Source organism: Haemorhous mexicanus, chromosome 11, assembly GCF_027477595.1.
Source record: "Haemorhous mexicanus isolate bHaeMex1 chromosome 11, bHaeMex1.pri, whole genome shotgun sequence".
Classification (NCBI taxonomy): domain Eukaryota; kingdom Metazoa; phylum Chordata; class Aves; order Passeriformes; family Fringillidae; genus Haemorhous; species Haemorhous mexicanus.
In genome coordinates this window covers 16,427,482-16,448,744 of record NC_082351.1, presented here as the reverse complement: position 1 = coordinate 16,448,744, position 21,263 = coordinate 16,427,482, and the positions used below count along the sequence as shown (strand labels likewise).

The window sequence follows — 21,263 nt, the reverse complement described above, 5'->3', positions numbered from 1 at the left end:
CTAAGTCACACTCTTGTTTTCTGCTTTCTCAGGATTAAACTCATAATTGCTTCTTGGCCTTTTAAAGTTTTTTTCCTTCTGGCACCTCCACCAAGCTAGGGTGAGGTCGGGGGGTTAAACCAGTGGAATGCCCCAGGCTTTGAAAAAACATTTCTACTACTTCAAGGTTGATTATTTCCCAAAAGTAGCTTCTAACAGAGACCTTTTAGGAGAGATCCAGTGACTTGGTAAACAGCTTCTGCTGTTTCAGCTCTGTGAATGTTTTAAAAAGCTCAAGTGCTTATATAATTTAGCTGAAGAAAGGTGATTTAGAATATTAAAATATAATGGTAGGAAATTTCACAAACTACTTTCAGAGTCCAGTTAGTAACTTTTTGTGATGAATATCTGCACAATTGAAACAAAGCAGCTGCCGTCTGCAGAGAAGTGAATGTTTGGACAAGTGGTCTACTTTCGGAAAAACCACAGTACCTTTTATGAAGATAGATGGAAAAATAGAGGAAGACTTGTATTTTCTTCTGAAAATTACAATGGTAATTTTTGTTACTTTCATAATTTAAAATTGATAATAAGATATTCCATAGTACTTCTTTCTTTGCAGAGAGAAACATCTAAAATTTTATTAGATACAACTTATGCTAAAAGCATTTTATTCAAGGAAGTCCTTATGGTTGTTATTGAGCACTTAGACTAACAATCCTTACCTATTGTTAGTGCTGAATTACATTTTGTTTTGACAGTTGACTACTGTGTCACTTTTCCAGAGACTATTTTCTTGCAGTGAATGTGACATAAGGAGAATGGTTTATCTATGAATATTGTTCCTTGTAGATTTTTTTGTTCTTACAAAGATGCTTTAACAGGCTTCAGGATTCCTGGGAAGAGTGTCTTTTTTTCATTCTCTTGAGTTTTTTTCAGTGCAAAAGTTGTAAAGTGTTGAAAGCATAGATTTTCCTTGATTAATGTAGTCTTTGAGATTCTCAGCTTCTTGGCAACCTGTCCCTGAAGATTCCTTTTTTTTTTTTTTTTCCTCCATCACCTTCTTCCTCTTCCTTCCAAGATACAGAAGAGTAAAAAGGTATCTACCTGTTAGGGAAAAATAGGCTTGAGCATAGCAAGGGGAATTAGTCTTATTCCTAGCTTTAAAACTGAAGTTGTTCTTGAGGTACCTTTGTACAGACATAAGGCATAGTGGATCTGTGAAATCAATGTGTCATAACAGGAACTTGATTTAGTGTAGCAACAGTTGAGCCTCTGATTATGCACTCCTGATTCTGAATTGTTGTCTATAGGTCTTTGCATTTAAAAGCCTTTAAAAGAACCAGACTCCACTGATTCAAAACCATGCTGGTTTGCTTCAGATCAGGAATCAAACCCAGTTATGTGCGTTCTTTGCGTTCAGAGTAACATGAATGTCATGAAGTAGTGAAGACAGTGTGCATAGTCTGTTCTAATTGTCTTGAGCTTCCAAAAGATGCTTCAAGTTGTAGTTTCCCCTTTCTGTGTAGGAATGCCTGTTGTTAAGTGGTGGTGGGTATGTGAAAATACTTGCAAGAAAAATGTGTTATGTTTGATCTGTTTGTTTAAAAAGATGCAATAGTATTTAGTTTGTGAACTGTAGTTATGAACCCTTCCATGTCAGGTGATTTCTGTGCAAGGCTGATGAGAACATGTGAGCACTTGGAAAAGTATTTCTTTCTAGTGAACTGCTAAGAAAAATAGATACAGGCAGAGTGTTAAGAGTGGCAGGGCTTTAAGCTGGTTGTGCTCTTTCTCACAGATTGCTGTTCTCTGCTGCTGAGTAGGCAGTGAGCAGGTCGGGGACAGAGGGACCTGTGCTGCAATCCCAGCAAGAGTTCTCTGGAATAAATGTGGTCCTGCAGATCCTAGCAGTGGTGTGTGGGGATGGTTGTGCTGGAGGGCTGAACTGAAAGATAAAGTTTAAAGAAAGGAACTCTTTTCTCATGATCCTATTTAGTCTATGTGTAGAACGCAATTAGTAAAATTTTCATCTTTCATGTGATTTAGTCTTAGGTTTTTAAAAGCTTGTGTCAGATATTTGTGGTTGGGTTTGATCTGCCTTGTTACTGACTGTGTAGGCTTAACCAATGACCATTAGAATAAGCAGTGCAACTGCAGAGGAAAAAGCCACAGCTCTCAGGTTTTTGATGTTCAGTTTGTCATGCCTTTTTTCTCATTGTCTCAAAATCTTCCTTTTTTTTCTTCTGAACATTTTAGGAACTGGGCTACATAGCAATGACTCTTGATGCTGAACATGGGGGTTCTTAACTGCAGCTGTCCCTGGAGTACAGCTCACCAATGACATGAATAAATGAGGACACTTCTCTTAGCTGTGAGAAGCTTACAAAGCTGCTTGCACTCTCTGAAAATTGATGCAGAATTGGTTGAGACTTACCAAACCTTAAGACGACATTTATTCATAACATTTTCCCACGGTTTTTCCTATTTCTTACCTGAGAGCATCTTTGCATGAATACATGGGTTTTGAAGTATAAATAGCTCTGCTTAATGAAGAGCATTACACGTATGTATATTCTATATGTAACTGTGTGTGAGGGAACTACAGTTTGGGTTTAGTATAACTAACTCTAAAATTCAGAGGCTTTTATTTATCACAGTCATGACTGACAGTCTTTAAAAAAAATATGTTTTTTAATACCTGGGGCTATGTCATTGTGCTAAAACATGTCTTTTTTTTCCCACCTGTGCTGGAGCCAGATTTGTTTTGTCCAGGTATCCTCAGGTGATTCCATTTCCTGATAGAGCCTTACCAGGTGAAGACCCTCATTGGAGAGAGAACATTTTGTGTGTTTTGTGTGCACAAATGTGTATTTAATTCATCTTAGGATGTATGATAAAAATTCCTTAATGCTTTCCTTTGTTTGTAAGGTTCCAGCATAGACAGCTACTTCTACAAGAATATAAAAGGGCATGAAAAATGGTGTTTGGAACTTCTGGAAACTAGTAGAAGAGTATGAAAAGTAGTAGGCTTTAGAGCAGGTTAAGCATGTCTTCTACTTGTATCTCAAGATATTGCAGCTGTTGACCATCAAACAAGTTTCTTACCAAACAGTTCAAGGAACTCAAAAGGTATTGCCAGATCTGGTATGTAAAATATCAGCTCTGAAACAATGATCTGAATCACTGCCTTTCCCAGGCTTTGTAGATGATTGTTGTGGCTGATCAATAGGTTTTCTCTTAGCAGAGAATGTGGTGAACCCTCCTCTCTTGGTCCTGTTCCAGTGTTGGATAATAAGAACGTAACTAATTCATCATCTCTCTACAGTTTGCCAGTAATCTGTTATTAATGCTTGTATTGAAGTAAATAAAACTAAATCCTACAGATGTAAAAACTGTTGCATTCACATCCCAATGATGCAGTGAGGTGTAAAAAATTGGCTAGGAACTGAAAAGTATAGCTTTTCATGAAACCTAATGACAGTGTCTAACTTCCTGATGAAAACACATTTTTGTGAATGTCAGTGCACAGAGAATTGTTTAGACAGACTGCAATGATGATTGCTAAAGAAATATTGAAAGCAATAAAATATAGAATAACAATCTTCCATTGGTTTTGTTATAATTCAAATACGTTATCACTTGTGTAGTATCGTTTCATATGAAGAGTCACATAGTGTGACAGCTGATCCTTGAAAAGGAAGTTATGGGGAAAAAGGTTTTCTTCTAATATCTTGAAGACTTAATATGGATGTTGTCATGTGTTTTATGTCTAAAACCCAATATTATGGAAATTTGAGATGGAAGAATCTTTGAATTAAACTTTTTTCCTTGTGGGTGGTGTTAGAGGCTCCAGTTATTTTTCATTAGCAATTAAAAGATCCAATTTTGAAGAGAATTTGTTTTAATCTTAGTGGAAATACTTTGTTTAAGGGAGCATCTGGTTGTATCCTTTTTGCCTCTGCAAATCAAGCCAGCTGAAGGAGGCTGCTCTCTAATGGTATCCAATACAAAATATTACATTTATGAAAAGTGATTGTTTCCTTAGGATTGTTTATGTATTGCATTTATGCTGAGGTACTGCTTATCTAATAATTGCAATACTTAGTGGTATAATTACTTTTTTGGAAAGAAAAGTTTTTATCCTTTTAAAATAATGGGTCACTATGTACATGAGTTAGTAAAACCCTTTGAGTTCTCTTGACATTGGAAATAAATTGCAAATCTTTGATCTCATTCATCTAAATTATACCTCTGCTAGGAAATCTCAATTAGAGGTTAGCAGGGTGCAGGCAGTAGAGCTGTGCTGCTTTAGGTTCTTACAACAGAAGGAAGCCTTGAGGGGGGCTGTGTGTGTGTGTGCTCTGCCTAATCCCTGGCTTTCCTGAAGCCTGGAATGCAGGGCTGTGCAGAGCTGTCGTCTGCATTGAGCGTTTGGAGACAGGGCCGCATCCTCTGAATGAGCTCAGGAGTTTGGCTCTTCTGGGCGACTCGTAGTCCCCCATTATCTGCTGCTTTGACAAGAGGTGCTTGTCTTGTTATTGGTGTCAGTATCTCCTTGAGGAGTCAGGGGCATTCTCACTCAAAATCAGAAAGCAGAACTCCAGGTTCAAATGATTGCTCAGAGCAGAAAAAATCTGCCCTGAATTTACAATGTTTATAATAATGTGTTCACTAGCTGTTTGTAAAATCTTCACAAATCCCAAGTCTTTGCTGCCTTAGCTCCACACACCCTGTCCTTTCTGAATGAATTAGGTTGTCTTTAAAGCAAATGAAAATAATACATTCTTAATTTGCCTGTTGTACTTTAGAAGATGAATTATTTACATGATCAGCAAAAAATGCTTTAGGATACAACTTTGACACTATTTTTCTTTTTTATTTTAAAACCTTAATTCAGTGTTGCTTTTAAAACCTTAATTCGGTTTTGGTTTATAGTGTCATGGGAGGGAAACAAATATGAACTTTGAAAGAATTGAATTTTATTTTCTCTTAAGAGGTTAAAATAATGTGCCTGTAGATTTTCTTGTAACAGTATTTATCAGAGTAGAATCAATTTAAGCTTCTGCTCTGTTACATCTGTGGAGAGACAGATGGCTGAAAAGAATATAAAAATGTAGTATTTTTTCAGTTCTTTCTGTTTTCAGTGAAAGTGCTCTTTGGGTCTCTTGGCTGCCTGAATACAGATGCAGAAAACAGGAAGCGATAGTGCAAGAAAAAGAATTTGTTTATGAAATTTCATCCAGTGAAATACAGAAATATTCCCCATCCTCTCCACGCCTTCAAAACCAAATTACTGAAAGCTAGATAACAACAAAATCCTAAAAATTCATATCTTAACTGAGTTTTTACATTGGTCATGTTTGTGCTCTTGGACAAACTGGGCTGACTTTTTTTTAGATGTTAAACTTTTATAAGTGACCATGCGCAGTACTTTGTTCTGTCACTTTGAATTTCTGTTCATATCTCCAGTTCAGTGAGCTTTTTCCAGTGGTATCAAACATGACTCAGTATTGGGAAATGCTATCAGAATATTAAATTTGAGATGCTTTGTTTCATTTTCAAGTTTCATTTATAGATAGGACACATCCCTCTAATATGCATAATTAATGAAACACCTTAAGCCCAGTCCATCTGAGTGCTGCTGGCTATCAGCTGGTGACAGAGGGTTCATCATAAATACCAAGCCCTTTTTTTGCTCCACTGTTTAAAAAACAAAATGTTTTCTCAGCCTCATAGTATAGGTTTAGTATAGGTTTTGTGTATGTTCATATTGAAAGAAACCCCAGCAAACCAACAACCACAAGAAACTGTCTCCTGGTGGTAAGGTCAGAGGTGATTGCTGTCACACAAAGGAGGAGCTTGACTACTTCTGCAGGGAGACACAAGTAGAGCTGGCTTAATGAAAGGACAGATTCTGCCTCTAAAAAGGCAGTGAAGGAGACTTGCTGAGGCTTCAGAATCTAAGAAAAGGTTTTTAACCATAGACATGGTGGGAGAGGAAACAGCCAGGTGATGGGAAGCTGTAGAAAATAAAAGAGGGATAGCTGGAAACAAGAGATGTTAAGGAATGTGAAGGAAGTTTAGACTAAAGGGATGTATTGGAATCTACAGAAGAAATGCATTTGATATAGGAGATATGGTAAAATATGGAGTGCAGGGATGATGAGATAGTATTTCTAATAAGCAGCTTGCACTTGCATTTCAATCATTTAGAAATCCAAACTTTATTTAAGGAAAAAAAATGTTCAGAAATATCCTTTTGTATAGTTAATAGCCTGTCTGGTCAGTGAGCTGCCAAATATATGTTGAGGTTAGTATTCCCACTGGGATTTCTTTTTCCATAATGGAAAGAGCAGGAATGGCTTTCATAAAGACTATTTGTCATCTTTTAAAGGATGTATTGGATTTTTTATTTATTTTTTTTTCATTCTAAAAACATGGCCTTTGGCATTCACAACATGCATTTTTCATAAATTCCTTGGCAGAGTGACCTATTCTGATGTTTGTAAGAAGTAGGATTGTATCAGGCAAAAAACTATAAGTAGTTGAATGCAGGATACTATAGAGCTTTCATAATGAAGAAAAAGTGTTTCTTAGACAAAAAAAAAAAAAAATCATCACATTGTTAAAAAGTTTTAATGAAAATATTTTACTTTGAAAGCTTAAATTATATTTGATCTCTTATAATTTTGTGCATTTTCCTACATTCCTGCTTAAATTATGATTAAAATGTTAGTTCAAAGGTACAATTCCTAATGAAGCTGCTCACATAGTTGCTGGAAAATTATGTTGGAATTGTTGGAAAAATGAAGTTTCCGTAACTCTGGTAATCTACTAAAAATAAAATGAATTAGAGTAGAACCACAATTCTTTTTCTTTTTCCCTTTTCCTCAAAAAAACCCCAAACCCAAACAACCAACCCTCAACTTTACCTGTCCTGTTGCTTTAAGGTATTATTTATAGATAAACCTTTTGGTGTTAGAATAAGAATTGTTAGATTTCAGTTTAGCAGAAAATAGTGCTGACCACCTCTCCTGTTGGCCTTGGTACAATTCTTACCATTTGGTGTGAAAGGAAGGAATCTGAAAAATGAACAATAACTGCCAGCAGTATGAAAAAGTATATTTCAAATTACTCTATTAAAGCTGTTTAGCTCACTAGCTTGGATAATGATTGATAGCTTAGATAACTTAGATATTGAATAATTGCCCAATTTCTGTTAGCGTAGTTGAAAAGTTGTAAATCTTTTTGCCTTCTCAAAAATATCCAATGCCTTCTAAAAATCACATTTGCAACAGTTTTTAAATGGCATTCTTAAATCCCCAGCTGTTATCAGCAGCAGTAAGACTTTAGTGGCTATTGACTACTGAAACTGTATTTGACTTCGGTATTAAATATTCTGCTTTCCAAGGACATTTATGGAGTAAAAAGAATTCTCTGCCTCCTTCTCTCCCATAATTAATAATTTTGTCATGTGCCCTCTCTGTGCCTCTTCTGTAACCATGGCTCACCTTAATACCAGTGTTTGACATTAGAAGCCTCTCCAGAGAGAAAGAAAATCATTCAGAAATGAGCTGTATAAAGGTTATTAAACCAACACTTAAGATTCTAGTCCTGCACAATTTCCTTTGCCCCTAATTACATGCCAAGAACAGCAATGTAGAATTTTCAGTATATACATGTGCTGAATGTATCTTTATCAGTGGAAAAGTGCCTACAGGGAACTGAAAGTTTACTCCCAGCAGTCACATATATTGCTTATATACATTTGAAATGCTGTTTTTTTCAAGAATGGGGAGGAAATATTGGGGTTGAGTGTCCTAAAATTACACATTGAAGTACATATGTAATAGGATTCTTTTCTTACCCCTTATTGTATGGGTCGGGTTTTTAGCTGATGTTGTTTTATTGACTGCACTGTTACTCTTTCCATAAGTAAAGGAAAATTGCACAAGAAAGTTTGGAACATTGAATTGATGCTGTGTAAATACATCCCTGCTTGCAAACTTGTCACCTCCTGGAAAGCTCCAGGTCTAACCTGAATATCAATAGCCGCAATACATGGAACAGTGTATTAATTTTCTAAATAACTTTGAAATGTAGGCAAAAACCCACTTACCTTAAGTTTTTCTGTTTCTAAAGCTTCTAAAATCCATGTAGACTGGGAAAAAGTTAATTTTTAATCACCAGAGCGTAGCATGCTCAGTTACATTGCCTTTACAGGTAGCAGACAGGGGCAGCTGCAAAGCAGTGATAATTTGCAGTGTGGCTGTTCCAGCTTGCAGTGCATGACCCTGACGAGGTTGGGTCCTTTCAGTTAGCAGGATGAGGCAGTGAATTCCCCTGCCATTATATTCTTGTTGCCAGGGTCTGCTGCTGATGTACAGAGTATTGCATTGGTGGGCCATGAAATCTAATTCCTTCAATAACAATTTAACACAAACTTCCTTTCCTAATTTATAAAACTCAGAGTCTTTTTCTAAACAATATTTTCAACCTTGAGCATGTCAGTTGAATATAGAAGGTCTCTAGATCTTTATTTTTTTGTTGGCTTTTTCAGTGAAGTTTGCCTAATACTGGATGAGGTTATTTTGCCCTCATGAGGGCAGTTCAGCTTAGCTGAGCAAAGGTGCAATTTTTGATATTTAGTGCTTACTGAGAAAAAATTCAAGTAATTGTAGCATTTAGAAAAGCTTTGGAATCCCCAACCTGATTAGACTGCTGCTGCTAATTAATAATAATAAGGCGGCACCACAAAGGCATGTTTTAGCCAAATGAGAATTTCCCAAATTGAGAGAACTTTTAATAGAGTCTTTTCAAGAAACAGAAAAGGCAGTGCTAGAAAAAAAGAAGTTGTGAATTATGAAAATCTGGAAATTCTATTTTATCCATAGGCATGGTTTATAAAATAGCATTTAGTTTAGCTTATTTCTCAGTTCTTCAAATTCAGATTTTTTTTGACAATAAAAAATCCCTGATCTGGTTAGAAATCACTGATCTGGTTAGATAAGTCAAAACAAGAGACAGATGTTGTAGAATTATGCTGCATGTGTATGTAAGCTACTTTTTGTCTTGTTCATGGTTCAGTTTTCAATTAAATACCCACTAAAAATGTAGTTAAACTGGGCAGGAACAATTATCAGGGGTCATGTCTTTAATGATTGTTTTCTCACTTTAACATCTATGAATAGAAATTTTGTTTTCTTAACAAAATATACAGATTTTATGTCCAAGTTTTCCTCTTTCTTTGTTTCAAGAATGCATCTCCATTTGTTTTGGTTTTCTAAGCACATTATAGTCCTAATTTGTAAATCAAATAATTCTGTTTATTTTGAAACACTTTCCCCAAGTGTAGTTTCGATGTTGTGGCCCTTGTGTCGTTATTGATGTTCAGGGCAATGGAAATGGGGCAGCATTTCTGCTGCTCCTTGGCTCTTAAAATTCATGTAATTTGCTTAAAAATTAACTTTCATGGTGCACAAGCATTGAGGGCATCTGTTGAAAAACTTCTTGACGTTATTTTTAGATATTCTTCATTTCAATATGTGTTGCTTTTAATATTCTACTTCTTGGTGAAATGATGAGGAAAGCTACACTGTAGTGTTATCACTATTGATACCTTAGGAATGTTTATGCTCAATTAAAATATGCAAAATTGAGAAATAAGTTTTGATTAAAAACTAATTTTACTTAGCTGATGTGAAGTTTGATAAAGGTTTTGAATCTCTGAACTAGCATTCATTTTAGTGCACCAGCATCTGTGCTGTGTTCCAGATTTCTTTCTGATATTGCTTTCAAAATGAGCATCATGTCTCCTTATAGTTCTCTGCTGGATATTTTCTGGTTTGCCAGAAGGCGTTTAATTACAAACTAAGCTTATGCTAGTATTTGATTCAAACTGAAAAATGTTACTCTGATTTTTGGATCTAATCCTTTGCGATGTTTTTACTTATATAGATTGTAATGTGCCTGTTTTAGTAATTTAAAAATGTTAGATACTTTACATTTACTTTTGGGGTTGTCTGTTAAATTTTTCATGCGATGCAGTCTGAATTCCTCACTCTTAGTGGTGTGGCTTCTTCCTTGGTCACACACAGGTTGTGTGCAAATATTTGTGTTTTTATACTTGCAAGTATTTCCCTATGTACCTGACTCTCTGTCTTCTGTCTTGGAAGTAATTTGGCAACATGCAGTTATCAATATGTACAAAAAAATTTTAATAATTCAGGAGTCCTGACTGGTGCTGCTTTCTCAGAATCTGTTGTTCTGTTGTAAAATGAATAAGCAGATTTAATTAGGGGAGTTGGAAGGAGTATTACTTGAGAGAAAGAAGCATTCTGGTGTATGATTGATGCTAATTCAGGTATTTTAGGTACAACTCTTGTCCAAATGATTTCTGCCTTGACACCTGGAGGATGCACTGTTTGTGTGTTCAGGGAAGAAACTGTAGGGTCACTGTTTATCTGCAGCTGGCCAGGGAGTTGCAGCCATTCATTTCCTAGTGATGGTTTTATTATCTGCTTGTTTGTAAGTTTTACTGTTCCAATCTTGTCCCATCCTCTGTTTGAGGTGGAAATGCTAGCAGGCAGTCAAAGCACAAGTCATGTCATGACCCACTGGGCTTACTTGGTTCTCAAGCCTCACTAAGGGCTTTAAGTTCTTCTCTTGATAGTCTGGAATTTAGTTATTTAAGAGTCTGACTTTTATCTTAAATCTCTATGAAATGAGATTTGTTGGAAAACATGCACAGCTTGAACTTCAGTCAAAAGCCTGAATTTAGGGAACACATTCCCTTTCATGGTCACCCACAGAGCAAACATTTAGAAATGCTTTGCAGACAATTGATTTGCTTAATCCTTTATCAAGTTATGTTTTGGATCTCAGTTTTTAAGAAATAATTTTGTAGCACATTTTTTGTGATAATTGCACTATTGATACCTGCAGAAGTAAATATTCTATTTCTTGTGCTATCCCAGGCTTTTTCTGACTGTAGTTAATTCACTGTGTGTTATATCCCTTCCATAGAAAGTCAGTGCCATATTTGCTTTCATCATGGGAATTATGGAATACAGGAGTGAATCAGTTCTACATTTGACCAGTAACTCAGTAACCAGCACTGAATCACTTGCTTAAACAAAATACTGACCTTTAAAAAGTCTCATCAAATGTGATGTGTTTTGTGCACTGTGTGTCTCCCCTCCAAGCATGGCAATAGGAATAGCAAACTGATAGATATTCTGGGCAAGGTACAGATCAGATGGATTTACTTGGTGTACAGTTGCTTTGAACCTGTTTGCGATAGAGACTTGTGGTACTAATGAAAGTCTTTTCTCTTGGAATATTTTCACTCCCTTAATCCTCATTTTTTTTCTTGCTTTTTTCCTTTTTTTTTTTCTTTTGGTTTGTTTTTTGTGTTTTTTTTATGGTGCTGTTGCACCATCTTATTTCACAATAAACCCTAAATTTGTTATAAAGCTATAGTGTTCCGTTACAATTATTGTAGCTGCTTGCTTAAATCCAGTTTTGATAAAGCAGAAAATCAGTTTCTAAACCAAGTAAATCTCTACCAACTTGTCTCATTTTATCAGTGAGAACTTGTGAGATTTTGATTTTTCAGGAATCTTCCTCCATTACTGGTACAGATAATTGGAACTGTAGCAACTTAATATTTATGTTGGAATGGGGATGAAGGGGTAGACTTTGCCATGCTAAGCAACAGGGCTGGCTATTGCTTATGGAAAAATTGATTATAAGACTTCTTTTATTGCAGTGCTAATAAAACCAGCCTGCACTGTGTATAGTATGCATGGACACCTCCCTTGTACTTGATTTATAGCAGTTCCATAATTTTTAGAAAAGGAACTTTTAAATTTCTTGTAATAAGAACTTTTCATATTTTCTCTTTTTCTGTGTGATTTATAAGAAGTCTGTTTCTCTTCTATACATTGCACTGATTTCTAGGAAGATTTTGTAAATGTTCCCAGTTGCCAGTATGCACCCAGAAATCAGAATTACTGATTTCTTTGGGCCAATTTATAACCCATCTTGTAAAGCTGTACTGAGTTTAGGAATTACAATATCACAGTATAGTTCTAATAGAGGCTGAACTGCCTTTTTTTTTTCTCATATTTGTCATTACCACTCAAATAACTCACTCCAAAGTGTCTGTTGGTGTGCTGCCTCATGAGTGTTTAATGATGACTTTCATTCAGTCTGAGCTGTCACTAGGTCAGAGATGCCTCATATCTTGAATGGAGTTATGAAATACCCTGAGTTTATTACCCTATTAAAATTCATTTTAAATGTCAAAGTTTCTAATTTGAACAAGGAAATTTAGTTTAGGAGCATCTTCAAAGTAGCACACAATTTTCTCCTTGAGTATCAAGTGAAGCATCAGATAAAAATAGAATTTTATAGCATATGATATTTAATTCTTTCTGTGTTTTAACTTCAGGTAGCTTGCAGAGGGGGCTATAAGAAATAATCATTCTGTGGTCTTTTATGATTTACTTTTTATGTTAAAGGCAGTTTGGAGAAAAGGCCTGTCTCACCAAAGATACTGATGATTTTAATAAAACAAACCCCAACATTCTTAGCAAAGTCCACTGCAATTTTTTCCTTTAGACAAGTCTATGCTTTGCCATCCCCAGAATGCCTCATTGTTTGCTTTGACCCAGTTTGTTGTCTGTTCTGTGATGATAATTTAATTTTTCTCCCGTGCCAAGCTGTGGCCTGTCTGCCCAGGCCATGTCCTCCTCTCTGCTGGCTGGGGTGTGTTGGGTACTCTTCTCACAGTAGTGTTTTCCTGCTCAGGGGGCTGCAGCTTCAACAACCTGAATGTTCTACAGCAGGTGAAATATTACAGGGCAAATAGATGGCCAAGCTTGATGCTAGTGTGAGTCTAAAATGGTCCAGATGAGCATGAAGATTATCAGTTAATGATTAAAAGAAATGTTTTTCTGAGCCCTTTCAGTGCGGTTCTGTTTCTGAAGCTGGACCCACAGTTGTTCTGTCAGCAGCTTGTAAAACCTCAAGCTGGAGCTTTGATAAATAGTCTATTTTCTTGTTAATAAAGAAATGTCATTAATGATATCAGATGTCAGAGGTACTGGCTTGTTGCTCTCTGATTAATTCCTTGTGTGGAAGTATGAGATTAACAATGGAGGACAAAAGACATGATAAATTCATTTAGTGATAAGGACTTAGAGTAATCAGGAAGTAGCTTGCTGCTTTGTGGAGCTTAAATGTTAAATTCCTTCACAAAAAAACCCCAAACTGTTGTGGTGTTCATTTCAGTATCACTAGATCACTGTTGAGTTTTGAGGATAGATCATGTGAAGCTCCATGAGGCAAATAGCATGTGCATTGTATGTCTCAAATTCTGTCAAATAATCAGATATCATTTGGTATCACACAGGAATTTTAATTTCAAAAGGAAATGATAGCGGCGTAGGAGAAAATAACTGTAATTTTTTAAAATAATGACAATGAATTTTGTTTGAAACAAGCCTCTTAGTGTTTGATACCTCCATCATAATGGTGTGTAACACTCTCCAAAATCCCGTTACTGTAACTTTCTCTCCAGACTAATTTGCATGTTTGCATACTCAGAGTCTGTACAAAGAGGTATCATTTTCAGAGATGCTGGCCTGTGTGTTGAATTGATCATTGCTGTACCTGTGGGGCTGAGTAGCTATCCCTGAGGTCAATAGTCTATTTTGAATGTTAGAAGTCTGTATTGTATTCCAAAATACCCAATAAAGCAGCCTTAAATTGCTTATATAAAAAAAAAGATAATGACGTTAATGGCAATAACAACTTGGATTTAATAATCTCATTTTCATTACTTGAACTTTAAAAGTTTTCATGACATCCTACATTTATTTAGAATGTAAGTCACAGTTATTCAGTCATTATCAAATGTTAACCTTGTCAGCTGAATCTGTTCCTCTAAAAAAATTTGCAAAAAATACTTGTTCCTTGTGGCCCCACAGAAAAGAGACTCTTGGTTTTATTCTACCACATGAACAAAAATGCAACTTGTCTTAAATTCTGGTATTGATGTAAGAAGAGTTAATATTGGGAAATTGAATTACTTTCATGTGCTCTAAATATAAGTTTCAAGACAGTTAATTTCAGAATGGTGTTTCTCAGCAGATGTGTGGAGTTTATAATAGATCTCATCCTCACTATGTGCCTTAATATACAATTATATAAAAATTCTAGAAATGTCAAGTAGGTAAAAATTCTTAATGCAAATCAATAACAATTTGGCCGTATTGCTAGATCAGTTGTATTTTGTGGTTTGTAATTTTTCAATGAATAGACAATGTTTTACATAAGCATTGTAATTTCTTTTTATATTGATTTGTCTTGATAGTTCCTTTAGTTATTAGTATGACTATTATTTGTTTGACACTACCACCTAGCGAATGTCCTTCTTGTCATAAGCTGCAGTGCAACTTCCTGCTCACACATAGAAGATAATTTTCCAATAATACCAAAAGCAGGACAAAATATTATCTCCCTTTTACAGATGGTCTGCTTAATGTGAGTACTTACCTTGGCTCCTGGGCAGAATTGTACAATGCATGCTGGAAACTTTGCTGCCACAACCACGTTGTCACTGGTTCTTTTGGGATTCAAACTGAAGCCATTTGGGTTCTCTGTGTATAAGCTGCAAAAACAGCTCTTGATTTGAGCTGTAGGGTTATGCACCTCATTGGGTGACAAGTTCTGTCACCAGTACTCTGTTATTGAGAGCTAATAAGGAAAGAGTCTTCCAAGCTGTGTTAGTTTAATCCTCCATTCCAAACAGCCCAGTGTCTTGGATAGTTAGAGCCTTGCTTAGGTGGAGGCTCATGTATTCAGGATGTTTTGTATTAAGGTCCAGAAAAGAGTTGAGTGGAGAAGTCAAGTTGCTGCAGAAGCCTGAGTCCCTGCGGTTGGAGCAGCTCATCCTCCCATCTTCTCATGCTTCTCTCTGTTGTTTCTTTGCCACAGGATTTAGGAATCTCATCACTGGTTCCTTCATTCAGGCCCAGAGTTCCCTCTTCATCTGCACTTGTGAGTTGGTGGTAGTTTCCAGAGTGATGTAGTGATTGCCTTTGGGGGGAGGTTGTGTTGTATGATGTATTTTCAGTGGCTCTTCACTACCCTTGTGCATGTGCTAGCTCAAACAACAGGTTCATTTGGTTTGCTCAATTTGTGTGTTTTTAATATTGTTTAGTACAGGTACTGTTGAGTGAGTGCATATACTCTTAGGAGTGACACAAATTAATTCCACTCCCATCATAGAATCTCTCCATGGATTTATCAAACATTGCTGCAGTTGTGAGTGATTCCATGCTCTCATGAGAAGCATGAGATTAAATTCTGTCACTACTGTACTGTTTTTAATTAATTTAACCTCCAAACTAATCATTTCCCAGTGTCAGTTTCTTTCTCTTTGGTCAGTAGATAAATTAGTTAATGGCAAATTAATTAGTTAATGCAGTCAATGTTTAAAAGCTCCATAAAAGGGATTAGAATGACTGGTGCAGATTCTGTAAATGTTGCAGAAGTAGGGGTTCATGTCTTTAAAGGGAAAAACAGAAGTTGCATTTTTGCATTAGTTGCTTGACTGCTACTGTTGAATTAATTGTGGAACGTGCTCAGCTACAAAGCAAGAGTGGAAGCTGAAATATTGTAGTGCCAATAGCTAGATCCTGAAGTGATGTTTTTGTGATAATTTGGAGAATAACAAAATCAAACAGGAATAACTCTGACCGAGCTGAAAAGAATTGAGCTGTGCTGTGTACTGAGGAATGGGCTTTTTTTTTTTTTTTAACATTAATTAAGGTGTCTCAAAAATAAACATACTTTGAGTTTTTTGAAAGAGTCTCAAGTCCTTAACTGTATCTATTAATTCATTGCTTAGTTTAGTCTGTGCATTCTTACAGAAAATGTCTTTATGTGGTGAATAATAGGGAAACAAATACAATGAACAGAGAATTGCTGCACTTTTACTGTTTCAATGTAGAATGCCCATGCATTTGAGTTTCCTGGGAGATAAGCCTTGCAAGGAAGGCTTAAATAGGCAGCAGAGCAGCGACCCTTGAAGGGCCCTGTGACCTGAAGCTGGCAATGTCTTCTCCTCATCCTAAGTCCTGGCCCTCAGCTTTGCCGAAAGTGAGAAGAGGGAGCTCTTTGCAGTGTGTGACTCAGAAAACGACAGAGGGCAGTGTTTGGGTACAGCCAGTCACCACAGCCCCATTCAGCAGTATCAGTGTTCTGAAAAAAGGTATTTGTAACTCAGTACTGGTGGAACACAGGGGCTTAAGACAGAGCTGAGTCTGCCCAGGGGCTTGGGGAAATCACCAGCATAGGTCAGACAGGATGCAAACCCCGCTGGTTTGGGGAAGTTGAATATACTTGAAACAAATGGCTTCTTGGACAGGTGGAACCCTGGTCTCTCATATATCAATCAGGTTGTTTCTGCCTTCTGTAGGGGCTGGCACCTACTGGTTGTTAATAATACAGACAAGCTGGGTTTCTGGGTACTTCCAGAGAAGCCAGTATTGATTCTGAGTGTCTCTGTTGATAACAATGACTACTGAACTGGACTTGGGAAATGTTTGCCTGTAATATTTTCCACTAAATGAGTCAGTGTAGTAGTTGGAAAAATTGCATGTTGCTACAACAACATTAATTTTAAATCTCATTAATTATTTGAACTAGTCTGACAATGAAATGTACACCTTGCCCTTTGTACACTGTCAGTTGTTGTATTAAGAACTTCAACATTGAGTTTGAATAAAAGTTGTTTTAAATTGGATTTTCTGCCTTTAATATAGATACTGGCTCAATAGAGAGGATGCAATGCATGTTTTGCAAGTTTAATGAACCATTTCAAATGACACTTTGTTATTAGTTTCAATAGTGACATTGTGTTTTGTTATGACTTTTTCTAAATCAAATGTAAATGGGAAAAACACTGGAAGTTATCCTCAGGGTACTCAGATAGGAGACATCAAAAACTATTGAAACTATTAATATATAGCAAATGGAATTAGTAAGTGGTTGAATCCTTGCCAGTTAAATGGGTGTCAAAACAGATAACAGTTGACATGACTGGAAAAGAGGTAATTTCTTCAAAATACAGTGGCTCATATGAAACAATTGCATACACAAAACTCACTAACAATTTTAGATAACTGTCTCCTGTTACACTGCATTTGATTGAACAGATTTACTGTTTGTCACTATTTAAAGATACAGACTTGGACTTTAATTTTTAGGAAAGACTTTGTAGCTTCAGGAGAGCCGAGGCTGGAAAGTGTCTTCTCTCAATACATTATTTGTCTGAGTGTTTTGTGTGTTCTAGGAGACTTTAGTGAAGATTTATGCCCTGTTGGGTGTATATGAGGCTAATTCCACTGTAGTTTGTGTTTAATACTTCATGGCATGCTCTGTGTCTCAGGTCAGTGTGTATAATTCAAAGGCTAATATGCTTGCTCAGTGCTTACAGGATTCTGCTCTTTGAAACTTGAAGTTTGTTTTTTTGGTATTGTTTTGGGTTTTTTTCTGGTTGCCCCCCAACTCCCCCATGCTACCTGCTCTTTAAGAAATAATGGTATTTCTCCTGTGATGACTCAGGTGTACTTTGAATTTTATCGGTGTTTCTTGTGTTTCATGCTTAATCTTTTCAAATGCAATTATCCATGTGATGTATTATAAGCTTCTGGGGAGAACAGAACATTATAGTTTCTACATGAATAGCTTGTAAGAAAATGACTAAGTGGACCTGTTTATAGACCTAATGCACCGGGATTCTACTCTAAAATGAATGTAGGAACAATGAGCCCTGGTTAACATTCTGTGGAAGCCAGCAGCTTTGATGTATGTATTTGTAGATGTCTGCAGAATACAGATAATCAGTATTTGAGGTGTGCAAATTAAAGATCTACTTGGCCAGTCATAATTACAGCACTGTAAGGGCAAAATGGCAGTGAGAAGTAATAAAATGGTTTTTAATCTCTTGCACTGTAAATTATAATCTGTTTGTGGTTAAGAGAAAATGTTTTGGTGGCTGCAGAGTCTCATTCATGTGGCTGCTAGGGGGGGTTTTCTTACCTTCCAGATTTTACTTTGAGCAGGTGTTGTTTAAGAATTTCCTCAAAGAGAAGAAGCCACTAAAAATGTGCTTTATTTATTGACTAAAGGTCCATCTGTCATGGGGGTTTGATTTTTACTCTGACTTCCTTTTTTAGCATTGAAAGGCACTGGGGTTTATTTTATGATGTTTTAGCTGCCTGCATTTTATTGAGATACTGTGATATCTTAGCATATTGAAATTGACATATCTGTCTTCTGGTTTGTGGAAAGTATCTCCATTTAATGGTTGTGTCAGTTTTACCCAATTATTAGTCAGAGTTTTTAGGTGCAGTATCTTTACTGTATTTTCTAACACTGCTTTTTTATTTAGTTTTTATATCCCCCCCCACTAAATTTTGATTAATTATACTGAATAAAAGTTCAAGAGCTTCTTGTACTTAGGTTCTCTATTATATCAACAGAAAGCAAAAAATATCAGATTAAATGTTCAGAAGAAAGAAGAATGGACTGAGGTCCTACGCTGCTCATTGTGCTGGAGAAAATGTACAATGAATGCAAAGTTTGGGGATGGTCCTGGTAGATCCGAAGGGAAAGGCTGGCATTGCTGGGGCTGGCACCCAGGGACAGGTGCTCTGGCTGTTGGTGCTTGTACAGAAATGTGCTGGGCACGCTGTGTTTCACTTCCTGTGCCAGGTGTTTCTCTTCTTTTGAGCTGGGATCCAGCCTTAGGAAACTGTACTCAGGCTACCTGGACAACTTCCATAACTCAGCAGGAGCAGCAGCCATCGTTTCCACTACAGTGAGTACAAGTAAAGTTAAGTAGAAAAAATGGTCTGTCCAGAAGTCTGCAAGAGTTAATTGCACATATCTGATAACACAATTCAGTAATTTTGGTCTGTTGGGTGCTCTAGTTACTATTACTATTTTCTCTCTGTTATGTATGAGGATAAATAATTGTTTTGATGACTGTTCTGTGAACACTTGAACAGTAATTTTGTCTTGAAGAGTACTTTCAGCAGCTATCTGCATTTGTAACAATTTTGGTAACATATCCAACAACTTCAGTATTTATGAAAAGAATAAAGTTCCTGAGGTCTTAATAGCTGCACTTTAATTGCATTGATAGTAAATGAGGAATATTGTGAATTTGGAGTTAGAAACTTGGCAAGATTGAAAATTGCTGCTGTGTTTTTTCTTCTCTCACATGAAGAATGACTTTTCCATTAGTTTGCTTCATTTCTAGCTTGGCCAAATACACTGAAAATTGGGATGTGGTGCAAAGTATCTTGGTTGCAGGTTTGCAGTTCAGGCTATTAAACATAAGCTATATTTAAAACCTCATACAATTTTAGTAGCTTTCCCAGTAACGTTAACAGAATTGTCTCAACCTTTGCTATGTTGTTTAAAGGAAACAAAAACGGAAACCTGAACTATAGCAAATACAGATTTTTTTTTTTTTCCCTATACAGAACTGCCATCCTCTTGTTTCTATCATACTTTGATCATGATAGTCAAATAGTTTCAAGTATATTGCTTTCATTGACTTCTTTTTCTTTCAGCTAGAGTTAGTCCTGTTGCACTGGTGCTGTTCAGGAGAAGATGAACTGATAGTAACTCTGCTGTGTCTCTCTTGTGACCACACCAAAGTACTTTAGACCTTCCTAATCTTGCACTGTGTGATAAAAGCTTTAATGTCCTTTGCTGTTGCCCTGATATCAGTGCAGCTGCCTCACCTGTGGTTCTTGTTATCCCATTACTAACGTCACATTCCTTATGTTGGCTAACTTGAAAAATCTGCTAAAAAAATTTCCAGTGATAACTGGCAGGAGAGGCAGCACTGTTTCACAGCAAGTGCTTGTGAATCATTTAAAACAAACACACATCTGTCTTCTGTTTAAGTGAGAGTGTGTTTCTGTGGTTCTTAAGTGTCTTTTGTCATCTGAAGCAGGCACCTGAAGACCAAGGACTAGTTAGAATGGAATAAATGCTTTAAATTGGAGAGAAGGATTTATTTGCCTCTAAGTAGAATTTCACAATTTCTGGACAGATGCTTTCTCCCAGTTAATTCTCTCCAATGTACACACTCCATCTGACAGTCTGGATATGCTTTTTGTTGTCAGATGATCTTTCTCTGTGTATTGAAGCTTCTTGACACTCTGCCTTGCTGGGAAGTGTAACTCTAGCAGAAAGCAAGATGGAAAACAAAAAACAGCCAAGAAAATGCAGGATTCCCTTAGGGCAGTAAGTTTTGATTTTATGTAGCAGCCATTTTCTGACAGGGCACATAACAAATTCCTTGTATTTTTTCCTTGTGTAACTCTCCATGTTCCACACAAGGCATACAGAGATGTTTATGCCTTTTTCTACTTCATTAAAGCCCTTCCTGGAGGAACAGTTCCTTTCCTCTCTATGGCTTTTCATGGCTTGTTTTGTATAGAAGTACAAAGATGAGGGAGGTTAATGCTATTACTTATTTCAACAGGAGCAAAATATGTGTTTTTTTTAAGTACTATATAGAAGCAGTCTTTCAGGCAGGATGAGAGAATGTAAGTAAATACAGCTCCTACAGGCATCTGGTTTATAGACAGTAAGTATTTATCAAGCAAGACAAAAGCCATATCTATATGAATATAAATGATATCCTGAAATTTGATCGCTTGTAAATGTGTACTCATCTGAAACATTCTTCAAAATGGTAGAAATTATTTATTCTTGCCTTTTATAATGCCTATGTTTTCATCAGAAGATGTCTGAACAGTTCTCTTCACTTTTACATACTAATAACATGGAAATCAGGAATGTCACTGGCAGAAGTGATGGACCTACAGTGTTTTAAAGATGTGTGGATATATACACCATATATATTTGTTTGAAAACCAGACTCCCCTCAAGAGACTATCAGTAAGAATTTGATGAATTTTATCACTTGGGGTGGTGGAGTTTGAAAAAAGAATGGTGAAGATGTGATTCGAAAGACACAGTATTAATTAGCTGAGAAATTTATGCCAACAAATCATTTTAGCATGGTTCTCTTCAGCTTTTGTGATACAGGTACCTTGTGAATAGTATTGAAAAACATGTTAGTCTAAAGTTTTTTTTATGCTGTTTTGTTTTAGGTAGAGCAGTGTCAGATGTCCCATATTGCTCTGTCATATAGAGAGAAGTAGAATAAGCAGAATTAGAAA

General features: G+C 36.3%; 1 protein-coding gene across 6 annotated transcripts in view; it reads left to right on the top strand.

Annotated features, from left to right (window-relative positions):
• FHIT (fragile histidine triad diadenosine triphosphatase) overlaps positions 1 to 21,263 on the top strand; it is a 571,496-nt gene that overhangs the window by 47,082 nt on the left and 503,151 nt on the right. For 2 of the 6 annotated variants that reach the window (XM_059856702.1, XM_059856701.1), the window contains one exon: positions 14,986 to 15,048. The exons of the other annotated variants lie outside the window; for them this stretch is intronic. The gene's annotated coding sequence lies outside the window, so the exon portion shown is untranslated. The remainder of the gene's footprint in view (positions 1 to 14,985; positions 15,049 to 21,263) is intronic. 6 annotated transcript variants of the gene reach the window in all.